Below are 15,654 nucleotides of genomic sequence, written 5' to 3'. Positions count from 1 at the left end.
TGTAACCTCTGAATTCCTTATCAGAACTGATAAATGTTAGGGTTTTGGCCAGTGATGTAGGCTGTGAAGGAATTCACAACTAAAAGAAGAGATAGATGTAGAGAGTAATTTCATTTTTACTTTCCCCAAAGGGAAAGGGCCAGTGTATTGCTAATCAATATAAGGGCAAGAAATAAACATAGGTTGGCTCTTTTAAAGCTTTGGCTGTTGTTGCTAGGTGACAAGGAAGGGAGGAGGATTTGGGGGTGGAAATTGAACAGACATCAGGGGGTTGTCTTTGCTAGTTTTTCAGGAAACAATTTGGGCAGGGGCAGATATCTTAGGGAGGTGTCTTATTAGTATTTTTCTTTTTTAAAAAATATATTTTATTGATTTTTTACAGAGAGGAAGAGAGAGGGATAGAGAGTTAGAAACATCGATGTGAGAGAAACATCGATCAGCTGCCTCTTGCACACCCCCTACTGGGGATGTGCCCGCAACCAAGGTACATGCCCTTGACCGGAATCGAACCTGGGACCCTTGAGTCCGCAGGCCGACGCTCTATCCACTGAGCCAAACCGGTTTCTTATTAGTATTTTTCTAAAGCCTATAAAACATTCTTAGAGTGAAAGTTATGAAGAGTTCAAAAGATGCTTGCTTGCTTAAAGGAGAGGGGAGAAGGGAACTTTCTACTAATAATCCCTGGGTTGTAAAAACAGCAGGGAGGAGGGGTATGTATGCAAGAATGTAGTCTTGAAAGTAGCTTATCTCATCTTACAGTTTGAACAGAGGGGCTGTTTGAATCAGAGTTGCTAATAATCTTGGGGTTTAATTACCAGGTGCTTCTCATAAACTGTGGAAGGCTACAGCAAAGAAAAATAAAGGTCTTTTTCCCATACCAACAATAAATATGTGCATGAAACAGCCTTCCCCTCATCATTTGGGATCTCACTTTGCAAAACTAATGTCTACATAGTGTCAGGTATACCTTCCACCCTGATAGCATCCAGTTCATCATGTACAGTCATTGCTAAATCTAATCATGGGTCCAAATCACTGAGGAAGCCTATTTAAAATGCCTATTTTCAGGTATTGCTTTCAAAGTTTCTACAATAATTAATCTAGTATGGAGCCTGGAGAGTATATTTTTAAGAACCAGATGATTATAATGTATCCAATGATACATTTATCCCCATACTCAATTTGAGAAGCACTGATCTAAAAAATTGCAATAAATATATAGTGTGACACAGTCTGATCCTTGCATAGGATATTGGTCACAACTTTTCAAACAGATATTAATCCATTGATAAATGGCCTTGGGAGACAACTATTAAATCAAAAAAAGTGGGGAAATGTCTGAAACTTTTCTTAACAAAGCTCTTTTTCTTTCTATTTACCCATCACTGTTAGATGGACAATTAGCTTCCCATTTACTCAAGCTTATATATGTTGCCTGCTTTCTCCCCTGACCTGTCCATAGAAAAGATGTGCTCAAGTTTTACTGCTCTGGTACTTTCAGCTCCTAGAAAGAAGGGACCATGTGTCTTTTATTCCTTTATTCTCAATGGCAAATGCAATGTTTATACTCTCAGGCAATAGGAATAATTATAATATTTGCAATTTATATATCTGATAAGGGTTAGTAGCCAGAATACATAAACTAGTATAACTCAATCCTATTTAATAAAGAGGGTATATGCTAATTGACCATCACTCCGTTGCAAAGATGGCTGCACCCACAGCTGAGACCAAGTTCCCATAAGGAGCCTTAACAAGCAATAAGCAGGGAACTGAGGCTACACCCTCTCCCGCCCCCATGGGGCTTGACAGGAGACCCCAGGCCACGTCCCCCAACCCGCAGGGCTTGACAGGGTACCTCAGGCCACGCCTCCCACCCGGCGGGGCTTGATGGAGGACCTCAAGGTGCACTTCCCGTCCTGGTGCTGGGCTAGGGGAGCTCAGGCTGCTCCCCTCACCCCAGCACCAGGCCAGGAGACCTCAGGCTGCGCCCCCCCACCAGGTGGGGCTTGACAGGGGACTTCAGGTCGCATCCCCCATCCTGGCACCGGGCCAGGGGACTTGAGGCTGCGCCCCTCTGCCTGGCGGGGATTGACAGGGGACCTCAAGGTGCACCCCCAGTGCTGGGTTGGGGGAACTCAGGCCATGTCCCCTGCCCAGCGGGGCTTGTTGGGGGACATGATGCTGCACCCCCCTGCCGGTGGGGCTTGATGGGTGACCTGAGGCTGTGCCCCCCTACCTGGTGAGGCTTGACAGGGGACCTCAGGCCATGCCCCCCACCCAGTTGGGCTTGACAGGGGGTTTCAGGCCATGTCCCCACCTGACAGGGCTTGAGGGGGGACCTCAAGCCACACCCCCCACCCTGGTCTGGGCTGGGGGACCTCAGTCCATGCCCCCCAACCTGAGGCTACATCCCCTTCCTGGCAGGGCTTGACTAGGGTGGGACTGGCCAGGTCTGGATCTAGCCCAATGTGGGAGGGAGCCGGGTAGGTCTGGGTCTCACGCGATTTTGAGGTGCATGTGTGTGGGTGGGGGCTTGACTCTGGGTCCTGTGGTGCGCCCCAAACTCTGACAGGAGGAAGGTTTTCAAATACATTTTACTAATTTTCTTTCATCTCTGACACGTTTATTATAGAGAAAGGGCAAATAGCCATATGAAATTATTTCCTCTAATTAATTCCCTTTTAATGTGCACGAATTTTGTGCACCAGGCCACTAGTAATAAAATAATACAGAAAACAAATTTAAAATGGGCAAAGGGATTAATAGACATTTCTCCAAAGAAGATATACAAATGGCCAATAACCAAATGGAATGATATAATCAGTAGTCACTAGGAAAATGCAAATCAGGACCATAATGACATACTACTTCAAACCCAAGAGGAAGGCTGTGCTGGAGGCTAAGTATAGTAGTTAGCATAATAAATGTGAGAAGTTCATCTAAAGGCTGATGGACAGCTTCAGCAGGGCTGAAGACCTGCTGCCAAACAGCTGAGGGCAATCCCCCTAACCTGATGGTCCTTTATTGTTTACCAAACCTTACCTTTGATATGTATATCTGCTTTGCTAAAGGGCAAAATGTGTTAGTAACAAGCCTTCGGTCCAGAGATTCGGGGAGCTTAGTCACTAGAGCTAAGTTTCCATCTGGCTCCCCCAAAATGCCTTCCAAATTTATATTTCTTGTCTAGTCTCTATTCATTTATGCATAGCCCTTCTCCAGATCCTTGCTGCGAAAAGACTGTAGCAAGGCTGTAATAAAAAAATATAGACAATAATAAGTGTTGACAAGGATGTAGAGAGATTTGAACCCTTACATACACTACTGATGGGAAGATAAAATAAACCTACTGCTTTAAAAACTGCCTGACAGTTCCTCAAAAGATAAATATAATTACCATATGAACCAACAGTTCCACTACTAAGTATATACCCAACAAAAACAAACACGTATGCCCACAGAAACACTTGTACATGAGTTTCCAGACCAGTATTATTCATAGCAGCCCCAATCAGGAAACAGCCCAGATGTATTTCAATGGGTGAATATTTAACCAAACTTTGATACATTCATACTATGGAATACTACTCAGCAGCTAAAAAATAAAGACCCATACACACAACAACTTGGACAAATAGCTGTGAGTGAGAGAAGACAGATTTAAAGATTATATACTGTATGATTCCATATATTTGACATTCTTGAAGAGGCAAAAAATTATATTGATGGGAAACAAATCAGTGTTTGCCATGGGGTATAAATGGGGTGAGAATATGGCTATAGATAGTATAGGGGATTTTGAGATGATAAACAATTCTGTATCCTGATTATAGTGGTGGTTGCACAAATATATTCATATCTTAAAATTCATAAGACTGTATATCAAAAGGAAAAAAAATTGACATCACTTCATAATAATTTTGAAATTTAAACAAAACAAAACAAAAAAACAACCCAGCCAGCTTGTCTCAGCTTGACCTACAAACCTGGAGGTCACAGTTCTATTTCAGTCAGGGCACATGCCCAGGTTGGGGGCTTGATCCCCAGTAGGGGGAGTGCAGGAGGCAGCTAATAAATGATTCTCTCGCATCATTTATGTTTCTATTTCTCTCTCTCCCTTCCTCTCTGAAATCAATTTAAAAATATATGAAATAAATAAATCCAAATAAAATCAACTAAATTTGAAAATAGTATTTAGCAGCTATGAAAAATTATATCATAGATATTTATTGAAAGACATTAAAGTTATTCAAAAGATTTAAATTGTTAAACCAATTATCCAATAGCAATTTTAATGTTATTCCATTTTTGTGAAAAAATGAGGTTAATGTATGATATATAAACAAAAAGGCTGAGCCCTATCTGGTTTGACTCAGTGGATAGAGCATTGGCCTGCAAACTGAAAGGTCCTAGGTTCGATTCCGGTCAAGGGCACATGCCTGGGTTGTGGGCTCGATCCCCGGGGCGGGGGGGGGGGGGTTTGCAGGAGGCAGCCAATCAATGATTGTCTCTCATCATTGATGTTTCTCTCTCCCTCTTCCTTCCTCTCTGAATTCAATAAAAATATATTTTAAAAAAAGGTTGGAAGCAAATAAATCAAGACTTTAATCCGTTTTGTCTTCAGTGAATCTGGGTATTTCAAACATTTTTCTATTTGTATTTTCTAATTTTTAAATGATGAAATGTATTAAGTTTTTAAGTTAAAATAAAATTTTAGTATAAATTGTAAATCAAGGAATCTAACCATTCTCTATCAAATGCAACATTACCTTCTCACTCTGCTCCCTAATTTAACCAACATCCATGGAAAATTTACCTCATCTAGTAATCCCACATTTAGGTAAATGTCCAAAGGAAATGAAAAATTTCTATCTGGATGAGGTATCTGCACTCCCATGTTTATTGGAGCATTATTCACAATAGCCAAGACATGAAAACAAACTGTTGACAGATGAATGCAAAGAAAATATGGTATATACTGTATATACACAGTAGAATATCATTCAGCCAATAGAATATTATTCTTTTTAGAATGAAATCCTACTTCTGGTTATGTATCTAAAGAAACACAAAGCACTAATTCGAAAGAATATATGTACCCCTATGTTCATTGTAGCATTATTTACAATAGCTACTATATGGAAGCAACCCAAGTGCCCATCAATAGACAAGTGCATATTAAAGTTGTGGTACATATATAGGGTGTCCCAAAAAATGTATACATACGCTTTGAATATTTATAAAGGCAGTGTTTATTAAAATACATTTTATTTTCAAAATTGAGCTATCAGCTATTAAAGTGTTTGTATACAGTATTTTTTTGGACACCCTATATACAATGGAATATTAGTTGGCCATAAAATCTTACTATTTGTGATACATGGATGGACTTAGAGGGTATTATGCTAAACAAAATAAGTCAATAAGAAAACGACAAATATCATGGTTTCACTTATATGTAGAATCTAAAGAAAAAAATCCTATATAATAAAAGTGTAATATGCAAATTGTCCCCTCCTCCGGGAGTTCGACCACACGCTATGACATGTGCTAACCACCAGGGGGCAGCGTGGAACATGGTGGGCCTCAGGGATGCAGCACTGGCAGCGGGTGACAGTGGAGGTGCTGCCGGCCCTGATGGGCCCTGACAAGAGCGGGAATGCGGCGGGATGGTAAAGCAGGTGAGTGGGTGGTGCCAGGCCAAGGCAGGTGTGAGCGGGGGCCAATTGCCCTGCTGATTGCCCCACATACAGCTAGAGGCGAAGGCACGGGGGGGGGGGGAGGGGGGCAGGCAGGGCCACTACCCGGCTCCCAGGTGCTGAGGGAGCAGGGAGGGGGCCCAATCGCACCGCAGACAGTGACCAGTGTTTTGATTGATCGCTGGCCAGGCCTAGGGACCACTGGGCCTCTAGTAAATGAATAAATAGAAAAGACTCATAGATACAAAGAACAGACTGATGGTTGAAGAAGGGAGAGGAGTTGGGGACTGGCTAAAAAGGTGAAGGGATTGAGGAGTACATATTGGTAATTTCAAAATAGTCATGGGTATGTAAAGTACAGCATAGGGAATATAGTCAATTATATGTAATAACTATGTATAGGGACAGGTGGGTATTGGAAATATTGGGGGGAATACTTTGTAAAGTACAGAGTGGGACAAAACTAGGTTCACAGTTGTGAGTATGTGAAACACAGAGCTTATTCTTATACAATAGAACTTCAGTTCTCGAACTTAATTCATTCCAGAAGGCTGTTTGAGAAGTGATTTGTTCCAAAAGTGAATTTTCCCATTAGAAATAATGTAAAATGAATGAACCCTTTCCAGACCCCCAAATGATTCCCTGTGTTCACCTTTCTTGCATACAGTACATGTCTAATGTACTGTTTAATTCATAAACACTCTAAAAACAAAAAGGATACAAATTGTAAATAAAATTTTAACAAAAAGGAAATGAAATCTACATTAAAAAATAAAAATTTAGGTACATACTAGAACTTACCTTTAATGTTGAGAGCTACTGATGACTGATTATGGAGAGCAGGGATGAAAGGATGGAGGGATGTTACTGTTTGGAAGGGGAGTCCCTGCTTATAAAAATGTCAGGTAGCTGTGCTTCTGGGACTTTCTCTCTTGTCTCTTTCCTCCACCGGAATTAGCTTCAGGCTCACTGGACCTCGGTTTCACTAAGAACCTCTCCAAATGAGGTTTATTTTTGCCTGCATTTTAACACTTGCCTGAATGAAACACTGCATTGTCATTAAACAAGTTTATGGCAGCGTTTGCTACTTCTTTGTCATGGTGATATTTCTCAATAAATATTCACAGAACAATTTCCTGAGACCTTATCAACACCAGGTTTGGCTGTAAACTGACTCACACTCTTGCATTCTCTCCTTTGTTTGTCCCTGAGAGAGCATGCCTCCTTATGCAAGTATCAGCATGAAAGGGTTGTCTGATGGAGAACTGAAGTTTTGTTCCACAATTGAGACATTTTCCTTACTAAATTGTTTGAGATGGGAGATGTGGGAGAACCAAGATTTTACTATATTATTATTTATTCACTAGTGACCCAGTGCACGAAATTCGTGCACATTAAAAGGGGATTAATTAGAGGAAATAATTTAATATTGCTATTTGCCCTTTCTAACTAATAGAAGTATCAGAGATGAAAGAAAATTAGTAAAATGTATATGAAAACCTTCCTCCTGTCAGAGTCTGGGGCTCACCACAGGACCCAGAGTCAAGTCCCCGCCCACCCACATGCACCTCAAAATTGTGTGAGACCCAGACCCGGCTGCCCCCCCCCCCCCCGCATTGGGCTAGATCCAGACCTGGCCAATCCCACCCTTGTTAAGCCCTGCTGGGCAGGGGGTGTAGCATCAGGTCCCCTGGCCCGGCACAAGGATGGGGGGCATGGCCTGAGGTCCCCCAGCCCAGACGGGGCAGGAGGCGTGCCTTGAGGTCCTCTGTCAAGCCCTGACAGGTGGAGGACACAGCCTGAGATCTGTCAATCCCCGCTGGGTGGGGGGCATGGCCTGAGGTCCCCCATCAAGCCCCGCCTGGCAGGGGGTGTGGCCTGAGGTCCCCCGGCCTGGTGCTGGGGTGGGGGGCGCGGCCTGAGGTCCCCTGTTAAGCCCTGCCAGGTGGGGGGCACAGTCTGAGATCCCCTGTCAAGCCCTGCCGGGTAGGGGACACAGCCTGAGGTCACCTGTCAAGACCCATTGGGGTGGGGGAGGGCGTAGCCTCAGGTCTCTACTTATTGCTCATTAAGGCTCCTTATAGGAACTTGGCCTCAGCTGTGGGTGCAGCCATCTTTGCGATGGAGTGATGGTCAATTAGCATATTCCCTCTTTATTAGATAGGATTATTGTATTTTAGATACAAACAACTATATACCTGCTTTTGCCCCACCTTATATGATTGTCTAAGCCAGTGATGGGCAACCTTTTGAGCTTGGTGTGTCAAACTTCGCCAAAAAACTGAGCATAACTCGGGTAGTGTGTCACTTTGAGGAAAAAACATTATTTCGCGATATTTATAGTTTAAATAACATAAATGTATAATTGTTATATATAATTGTATTTAATAAACCAAAAACTAAATATTTAACTTACCTGCTTAGTGACTTCTTTGTTCATCTGTCAGTTGATTTCTTTTGTTGGTCTTGATATTATTTAGGTTGTGTGGGGTGCCGTGAACTAAGATAAGTGAGGGGGAGGGGGAATTCTTTAACTAACCTGCCTATTAGTGACTTTTCTGTTGCTGAATTTCATTGGCTAAATCTTCAATTGAAGGTTGGTATTTTGTACACTTCAGGCCCAAGCAAGCGCTACTAACTTCATCTGTCAATCTGTTTCTTTTGTTGGTTTTGATATTATTTAACACTGAGAATAAGGCCTCACAAAAGTATGTAGAGGAAAAAATTGTGAGTAAAGCCATTGCTATATTTTTCAGGGTGCTAAAAGTGTCTGGTAGTCGGTTCCAGGCACTCCAAATTTCCTGTTCGTAGTGGCACTCCTCTTGATTCCCCAAGCGGCACCATTCCAGATTCTCAAGCTTTGACCTCAAGTCAACAAACACCTGAGCCCAGATACTGTCTTGAAATTCTGCAAGTTGCATCTCCAAATCATCAATTTGCATCCATTGGAAACCATTTAATTCCAAACTACTGTAGACTACTACATCAGGATACTTAATTATTTTCATGGTCTGTTCTAGACTTCTAAATTGACTAAATCTATCACTAAACTGGTCAAGTAACAAGTCTAAAACATGTTGGTACTTCATATGCAAGAGTTCCATTTCATTTTGTACAGCTGCACTGGCCTTCTCAAAATACTTTGTTACTCGAGGAAAATACTTATAAGTTTTAGTTTCTACATCTACAAATTTAAACTTTACTTTCAAAAGCTTTTATATATCCAAACCTAACATCAATACTTTTGCCAAAACCTTGTAACTTTAAGTTCAGTTCATTAATATGAGCAGAGAGATCTGTAAAAAACATCAGGGTGTTGACCCACTTATCATCATTAAGCTGAGGAAAGTTTCCCAGATCCTTATCGTCAAGAAATACCTTAATTTCTTCAAAGCACTCCACAAAGCGCTCAAGAACTTTGCCTCGGCTCAGCCATCTTACATTATTGTACATCAGCAGTCCACTGTAGGTGGAATCAACCTCCAGTAAAAATGCCGAAAATTCTCGCTTGTGAAGGGGGCGAGCAGCTATTAAATTAACTATTTTTGTAACAACTGACATTAAGTCGTTTAAGTCGGTGAATCCTGCCTTGGCACATAAATCCTCCTGATGGAAAATACAATGAAAAGGCACAATCAGATGTCCAATAGCTTCTGTAAACAATTTGACAAATCCGACTTTTTTCCCCACCATATTTAGTGCCCCATCTGTTGTCACTGACACAACTTTAGAGATATCAATGCTTAGGTCACGAAATGTTTGTATAACAACCTTACATATTTCGCTTCCTGATTTACTTGTTGACACTGATACTAACTTTATCAACTCTTCTCTCATTGTGAGACCATCAGAATATTGACCAATAATGGCCAACTGAGCATGTGATGTGACATCAGTAGTTTCATCAAGAGAGATTGAAAAATATTTACACTTCCTTATGTCTCTCTTTAATTGATGTTGTACGTTTGTGTTCAGTCTCATTATTCGGTCTTTTATGATATTTCTACTGAGTGGTAACTCAGATATTCTCTTAATAATTGCATCTTTATTCTGCATATTGTGAAATAGAACTGGTGCACATCTTAGGAGAGTTTCTTTGATAAATTCTCCCTCACTGAGCGCTTTTCCATGCTGAGCTATAGAGTGAGCAATGCTCAAACTTGCAGATGTTAAATTTGTAGAGCCTTTCATAAATTTAAGGATGGAATTAGATTGGCTCTTATAAAGGTGTAGCTGCCTGGAAATGTATTCCTTCCTTTCATCCTCACTTTTTTTCAAGAGCTGGGAATGATTAGTTTCAAAATGTCTATTTATATTCCACGTTCTGCTTACTACCGTTTCAGTACATAGAACGCAAAATGATCTAACATTTTTTTCTATAAAGTCATACATCTCGCTCCATGTCTCTTGAAAGGGTCAGCCACTGCTACTACCACTTCCTTTACTTAACCTTAGTTTTTATTTTTTGGGTTCTCCATCAGGGGGGCAGTGACAGAAGATAGAATTATAGATGGCTTGTTAGGCCTGCAGGCAATTAGGGGTTAACTAGCCTAACTAACCACAAAATGGTGCATATAACTGTCTTTTAGGAAAGGGCAGGGTTAATAAGCAGAAATAGGGGTTAATAGGATGCACAACAGTAATAGTGGTGAAATGGAGTCTGCACTATGGAGCAAGATGGTGTTCCTTATGTGAATTAAAATGGCTTCCGCTATTTCTAATGGTGGGAAACAGCACCCATAGCATGCCACAAACCCTCGCCTCTCCCAGCCTCCCCCTCACCTTTCTCAGTAATGATGGATTAGAAATCCATGACACCCCAGAACAGTAGATAATGGTTGCTGTGGTTAACTGTTATTTGGTTACTGGTAATGGCAGGGCCCCCAGAGATGTGTCCCCCGCTGCGTTCCGCTGCTCCCTGCTCTGCCTGCGGAAGTGAGGGCAAAGATCCTGGCTTAACCGGAAGTCCCCGAACTAGATGCTCTGTCCCAGACTTCTGTTGTTTTGGCCTACAGACCTCCGGCACAGAGTGTCTAATAGGGGAGGATGAAACATTTGCGACTAGAGTCTCTCTCTCTCTCCCTCTCCCTTCCTCTCAGAAATCAATAGACTCTAACTCCAAGACTCTAGTCGCAAATGTTTCATCCTTGGCATGCGGCCACCTCAGCGGCCGCGTGTCATCAGAAATGGCTACGCGTGTCAGTGCTGACATGTGTGTTATAGGTTCGCCATCACTGGTCTAAGCACTATGATATACACCTGAAACTAATAAAAAATAATATTGAATGTAAACTGTAATTGAAAAAATAAAATATTTTTTTAAAAAAGGAGATTCTGTCATTTGTGATATGAATGAACCTTGAGGGCATTATGCTACGTGAAATAAGTCAGACATAGGAGACATGATCTTCCTTACCTTTGGAATCTTTAAAAGCCAATACCATAGCAACAGAGAGTAAATTAGTTGTTGCCAGGGACTGTGGATATGGGAAATGGGGAGTTGGTGGTCAAAGGGTATAAATTAATGAAATAAGCTAACTGAGTAAAGACATACATCCCTGGATGCAGATGACACTACTCTAAGTTGCAGCTAAAAAGTCCAGAAAGGGGATGTATTAGTATCTCTACCCTTTTTCTACTGACAGGGGCAAGTATAAATTGGTCAGAAAAACAAATTTTACTTTAATATTTCCTAAAACAGAGAGATATTCAGAGTCCTTCTCTGAAAGGTAAGTGGAAGGGCAGCTTTTAGAGCAGAAAAATAGAAACAGAATCTTTATAAGAGAATAAAATTGTTATAGAGTAGCAAAAGATTATTATGAAAGTTCTTCAACAGGATTCTTAGTCTGATCAGTGTAGCTCAGTGGTTGAGTGTCGACCTATGAACCAGGAGGTCCCAGTTGATTCTCGGACAGGGCACACGCCAAGGTTGCAAGCTCAGTCCCCAGTAGGGGACATGTGGAAGGTGGCCGATCCAGATCCATGAATCTCTCTCATCTTGATATTTCTCTCTCTCTCTCCCTCTCCCTTCCTCTCGGAAATCAATAAAATTATATATTTTAAAAAAGCAAACAAAACCGCAGTGAGGAGGGGGAGTGAGCGTCTGGGGGACTCGGGGAAAGGAGAAGGCGAGCTCCCAAACCGGTTTCATCTGGTTCTCCCACTGCCCCCATCAGGGTGGGAGCAGCTTGGGAGGCAGGAGACACTGCAGAGGCCAGGCAGCCCAGATTCACCAAGCCACTAGACATGCCTGGGCCCTCAGGCACCCAGCACACGCCCAGCCCGCCACCAAGATGCCCAAGAGGAAGGTCAGCTCTGTGGAGGCGGCAGCCAAGGAGGAGCTAAAGAGGAGGTTGGCCAGGTTGTCAGCCAAACAATGCTCCTGCAAAAGTGGAAACAAAGCCTAAAAAGGCAGCAGGAAAGGAAAGTCTGCAGACAAAAAAGTGCAAATGAAAGGGGAAAGGGGAGCAAAGGGAAAGCAGGCCAAAGTGGCTGACCAGGAACCTAAAGAAGGTCTACCTTCGAAAAATGGAGAAACTAGAATCGAGGAGAGTCCAACCTCAGATGAAGCAGGAGAAAAAGAAGCCAAGTCTGATTAATGTCATATACCATGTCTTATCAGTGGTTCCTGTCTCCCTTCTTGTACAATCCAGAGGAATATTTTTATCAACTATTTTGAAAATGCAAGTATTTTAGTAGCTCTAGAAATATTTTTAAGAAGGAGGGAATTCCACCTCATCCCATTGTTTTAAGTGTAAATGCTTTTTTTTAAGAGGTGAAATCATTTGCTGGTTGTTTATTTTTTGGTACAAGCAGAAAATAGTGGGATATTGAATATGGGAGACTTTGATTGTCTTGGGTGTCAGCTTAACATTCCATAGATGGGGGTAGTTTTTATATCCTATAATACAAAGCATACTAAATGGCAATTTGGAGTCAGTCATGCATTTGCTGTGTCTTGAACATTTTAAATTACTTCTATTCACATGTTTTTGATAGAATTGTTTCCTAAAGAAAACCACTCCTTGATCTTGGCTCTCCCTGTCAGAATTTTGTGCATCTGTAACATTTTTGGTGTGGTAGTCCAGTTTTTCTAGTATCTTTGTCAATGTGCTGTGAAAGATTGAAAATTTGATTATGTAGTATATATGATATTAAATTGTGAATTACTGGGACTTGGATGTAACAGCGTATCAACATTTGAAGATATTGGTACTTGATACTCTATTAACCCTTTGCACTCGCTTGCTTTTTTCTTGATTCCTTTATTCTACTCGGGATTTAATTTTTTAAATACCCCAGATTTTACAAAGCGCGGCAGTAGAATAAAAAACTGGAGTTTCTTTTCATACAAACTTATTTATTTGGATTTTTTTATATTTCAAATTATTGATACATTCAAAGAGTAATTTTAATCTCTATAATTTTTAATGGTGTGATATTTTTTGAAACATTCACCCACATGAAGACCTGGTTTACATTCACATGTTTCGCAAATATAAATTGTCTCTCTTCTTCCTCCATTGATTTTTCTGTTAGAGCAAACAACACAATCTTTGTGTTTTTTGTTAGGGTGAGGTGTGATTATATGGAGCTTTCCATCTAAACGTTGCTCTAAGTTAGTGGATAATAATCTACCCCTGGAAGTTAGTGTACCATCTCTGAATTCTCCAACAAGATCATGTACTAGTTTCCTAATAAATTTCACATGCGTTATCGGTTTTTCATTTTCTCTTTTTTTGGCATTCTTTGTACAATATATAGGAATTTACAACACTGACCTCAAGCCCCCAGAAAAACAATTTACACCACCATTTTAGAGTCTTCCTCATAAAACAGTATGTGCCTGTATAGTGATCAGCTATATCAACACCCCCCATAAACTTTGTATAGTTGGTCACGACCTTGGGTTTCAGAACTATTTCCTTACCACCACCACACACTCTCCTTTCCACAGACTCAGTCCCTGAAGTGTCCCATGTACTGAGCATTGTGACTATCCTCTTGCCTTTCCATACAAGAAGCATTACATTTTCATCCCTGAAAGCCACTATCTCTCCTTTCATTAGCTTTGGATGTTTGATAACAGGTGGATTATCTTTCCTATTGGGCATTATTGTCCCTGTCAAGTGTGTTTTTTCCTTGAACAATTCCTTTGCAAGAGTGACACTAGTGTAATACCTGTCAGTGAAGAAATGATAACCTTGAGAACCAGGTACTGAGTTCTTCAATTTTTCATGAAGCTCTAAAACTATTCTGCTAGTAAAAGGGAGATCAGGTCTCACCAACGTTTCAGATGTTATTCCTCCATAATAAGGGACAAATGAATGTACGTAACCACATTTTGAATCTGAGAGGACATATAAACAAATACCCCATTTTGTTGGCTTTTTAGGATTATATGTGATGAAGTGTATCTTTCCCTTGAAACCAACAACAGCCTCATCAACAGCAATCTCTCTTCCAGGACAGAATCTCTCCCTAAATTTAATTTCAAGGTATGACAAGAAGCAGTTTACCTTCTTGGTTCTTGTTCTCAAATCTTTACTTGACTTTTGGTCGTTTTTCAAGTGTAACATCCAAAATATTTGCAAGAACCTTTCTCTTTTGAAAACAGATCGAAAAAATGGTATATGAGACTCAAAATCCATGGACCAATAACTCTGCAAGTTGGGGTGATTCAATACACCCATATTTAGTATTACACCAAGAAAATCCTTCATTTCCTCTATCGTCACATCTTTCCAATTATTCCAAGTGGATCACTGGGATAGTTCTTTCTGGCTAATTTTATGCCTAGCATACTCATTTGTCTCATCCGTTATATTTTTTATCAACGTCTCAGTAAAAAACAACTGAAAAAAGTCTATTGGTGTGGCACATCCAGAAGGAACTTGAGGTCCAACATGTAACTGACCAGTGGAGAAAGAGATTCTGCTAGGCTCTTTGTCATTCACAGATGTAGATGTCCACTTTTCTTTTTCCTGTTTTACCCTAGAAACGTAACTTTCACTGGGTCTTATACCCGAATTCTCAATGATATCACCTATATCTCCATCACTCTCACTCGAATAAACAATTGTGCGTCTTCGTTTTGCCTTTATGAATTCAATGTCACTGTCACTGCCAGTACTTTCAGCCAGATCTTTGGGCAAAGCAAGGGACTTTTTCCTTTCTGTAGTTCCACTAGGACCAGCGATTTGTTCATCATCTCCACTCGCATCCTCGGAGAACTCACTTTCGTCACTATTACATTTTTCACTTTTTTCTTCGTTTTTGAAGTAAAATTCATCATCGCTGCTTTCTATGTCTTTGGAAAACTTATCCATCCTGAGGAGGGGAAATTCACTCAGAACGTGTGACTACTAGGGGGCAAACCAATCATCCAACTAAACCCTGTGTCATGACAACATCTGTGATATGCTAATAGAAACCTAAACAAACCTAGGAGATGAAAAGATAAGGAAGGTTCTTTACCAAGGGGAGATGATGCAAGCTCAAAAAGGCATGATGAAAGGATTCATGCCTTGGACCCTCCTACTCAAGATTGCTGCCTATGCAAAAGATAAGCTTAGGTGGTGGCATCAGTTGAGATGGCATTTACATTTTACTTGTCCTTTCATGCTAATGAAAACAAGAAAAGATACTGGAAAAATAGACAAAAATCCCCCTCCCCCCCGCGGTGAAACTACGTGTCGAGTGTGGCTCGACATACGAGCTGCTACCGATGCTAACCGTGTCGAGTCACACTCGATATCCGAGTGCAAAAGGTTAAGGAAAGTTAGCCTCTAAATTTTAAGGAAATTAAAATTTAGAGGAAAGTCACTGGAATAACTGTTTAGAAAAGAATCACAATTACATGACTTTACATTTTTGGTACGTATGTTAAGAATTGTGTACAAATTTAAATGTCTGTGTACTGATTCTCAAAACAACAAAATCTCAATTATGAAAG

General features: G+C 40.9%; 1 pseudogene across 1 annotated transcript; it reads left to right on the top strand.

The window, feature by feature from the left end:
• Positions 1 to 11,992: 11,992 nt before the first annotated feature.
• On the top strand, positions 11,993 to 12,387 carry LOC307095177 (non-histone chromosomal protein HMG-14-like; annotated as a pseudogene). Its single transcript has one exon. The product of its transcript is annotated as a non-histone chromosomal protein HMG-14-like (transcript).
• The last annotated feature ends 3,267 nt before the right edge of the window (positions 12,388 to 15,654 follow it).

The sequence above is a fragment of the Cnephaeus nilssonii genome (assembly GCF_951640355.1).
Source record: "Cnephaeus nilssonii genome assembly, chromosome: X".
Taxonomy (NCBI): domain Eukaryota; kingdom Metazoa; phylum Chordata; class Mammalia; order Chiroptera; family Vespertilionidae; genus Cnephaeus; species Cnephaeus nilssonii.
This window is presented reverse-complemented; position numbering and strand designations above follow the sequence as displayed.